Below are 2804 nucleotides of genomic sequence, written 5' to 3'. Positions count from 1 at the left end.
GCAGTGCGTGATTTAGATGATTAGTTTCTTCCTTGAGAAACTGTGGTTCACAGATCCGTCTTGCACGGTCCATTAATGTTTTGATTATTCCTCTTTTCTGTCGGGGGTGGTGGTTGGAGTTTTTGTGTAAGTAGCGATCTGTGTGAGTTGGTTTCCGGTAGACCTTGTGACCTAACTGAAGGTTTGATTTACGGATGACAAGGGTATCAAGAAATGGGAGTTTACCCTCAATTTCCTTTTCCATGGTAAACTGAATGTTTGGATGGATATTATTAAGATGGTTTAGAAAGTCCATTAATTTTTCTTCACCATGGCTCCAAATGGTAAATGTATCATCTACGAACCTGAACCAGACTGTAGGTTTGTAAGGTGCTGATTCTAATGCTGTCTTTTCAAAATATTCCATGTAAAAGTTTGCTATTACTGGACTGAGTGGACTTCCCATAGCTACTCCATCAATCTGTTCATAAAATTCTTGATCCCATAGGAAGTAACTTGTTGTCAAACAATGGTGAAATAAGGCTGTTATATCTTCTGGAAAAATCTGGTTAATCAATGAGATTGTGTCTTTTACTGGAACCTTGGTAAAGAGGGATACAACATCAAAACTGATTAATATCAGTTAATGATAGGACATTTTGAAGGTCATTAATTTGTAGGGTCTCCATAAGTCAGAAGCGACTTGGTGGCACTTCACACAAACAGAACATTTTTATGGGACGATCTGCATGGAAAGTGGTGGATCATACCCTTGAGCTATGGTTCTTCCATGGCAGGCACCTTTGTAAGAAGTTCGATCATGGTGGGCAGTTCTCTGAGTTTCCCCTGCTGTGTGCAACCTGCTGGAGAGATTTTGAAGTGGGGATTCGAACCTGGCTCTCCCAGATCCTAGTCCAACACTCTAACCAGGATATCATGCTGGTTCTTATGAAGCTGGATTGAATATTTTTGGAAATGTAGGTTATGTGAGGCAGGCCTACTTAAAACTAGCAAATTTCTCGGCTTGACAGGACCTCTTTAGGATTCTTTTATCTGATATGATAAACTGCAAGGATCCATGTGGGGAATGCCACCATGGGTCCTTGTTCCCCAGGAAATGCATCCGTAGGTGAGAGGTCCATCTGTACCACTCTGGAGGGAGACTTCATCCGGCTGAGCCTGTGGCAAACTGATTTTTTTTTTTGCTTTTGCCTTTTAATTAGAAGCCTCCTTGTTCGCTTGCCTATGCATTTCACAGGTATTTAATTAGCAAAATAACACCCTCCCATCCTCACACCAGAGAACAGCAGGGAGCTCCCTTAGGGGGGAAAAAACATCTCCCTGTTCCCTATGCCGCTCTGCCCCTCCCCAGCTGAGATTAACTCCAGTGTGAAAAGCAGATGACAGTTCAGCACAGATGTTTTGACATCTGTCCCAATTTCTAGCACATCGATTGGTAAGCAGGAAAGTGGAGCAATGGACCTGGAAGCTGACTCCCCTCCCCTCTCCTCCCCTCTCCTCCCCTCTCCTCCCCTCTCCTCCCCTCTCCTCCCCTCTCCTCTCCTCTCCTCTCCTCTTCCCTTCCTTCCCTTCCTTCCCTTCCTTCCCTTCCTTCCCTTCCCTTCCCTTCCCTTCCCTTCCCTTCCCTTCCCTTCCCTTCCCTTCCCTTCCCTTCCCTTCCCTTCCCTCCCTCCCCTCCCCTCCCCTCCCCTCCCCTCCCCTTTCCTTCCCTCGCCTCCCCTTCCCTTTCCCCTCCCCTCCCCTCCCCCTCCCTCCCCTTCCTTTCCCTTCCCTTCCCTTCCCTTCCCTTCCCTTCCCTTCCCTTTCCTTTCCTTTCCTTTCCTTTCTCCTTTCCTTTCCTTTCCTTTCCTCCCCTTTCCTATTTCCTTTCCCTTTTATTTCCTTCACCTCAGTCCTTTGGTGACAGGTTGGTGAAATAGGTTTGGTTTAGTTTAGTTTAGTTTATTTATTTACCGTCAATTGACCAGCAGATAAACAACATTAAAAGTGATCAATACAGAGCCAGAATTACAATTTTGTTATGCTAACCAGAGCTCTTTACTGTGTGAATCATGAAAGCTTTTGACTGTGTGAATCATGAAAAGCTATGGCTGGTTTTAAAGGAAATGGGTGTGCCACTACATCTGATCATTTTGATGTGTAACCTGTACTCTGGACAAGAGGCCACAGTTAGAACAGAATATGGAGAAACGGAATGGTTTCCAATTGGCAAAGGTGTCAGACAAGGATGCATTTTATCTCCCTATCTCTTCAATCTATATGCAGAACATACAATTAGGAAAGATGGATTAGATTTAGATGAAGGTGGAGTGAAAATTGGAGGGAGGAACATTAATAATTTGAGATATGCTGATGACACTACATTACTGGCAGAAAATAGTGAAGATTTGAAACGACTACTGCTGAAAGTTAAAAGAGACAGTGCCAAAGCAGGACTACAGCTAAACATCAAGAAAACAAAAGTAATTACAGGAGAATTACACGACTTTAAAGTTGACAATGAGGAAATTGAAATTGTTCAAGACTTTCTATTCCTTGGCTCCACCATCAACCAAAAGGGAGACTGCAGACAAGAAATCAGAAAGAGATTGAGACTGGGAAGGGCAGCCATGAAGGAGCTAGAAAATATTTTGAAGTGTAAGGCTGTGTCACTGGCCACCAAGACTAGAATAATTCATGCCATCGTATTCCCTATTACTATGTATGGGTTTGAAAGCTGGACAGTGAAGAAAGCTGATAGGAAGAAAGTAGACTCCTTTGAAATGTGGTGTTGGAGGAGAGTGTTACGGATATCGTGGACTGCC

The sequence above is a fragment of the Euleptes europaea genome, chromosome 8 (assembly GCF_029931775.1).
Source record: "Euleptes europaea isolate rEulEur1 chromosome 8, rEulEur1.hap1, whole genome shotgun sequence".
In the NCBI taxonomy this organism is placed as follows: domain Eukaryota; kingdom Metazoa; phylum Chordata; class Lepidosauria; order Squamata; family Sphaerodactylidae; genus Euleptes; species Euleptes europaea.
This window is presented reverse-complemented; position numbering follows the sequence as displayed.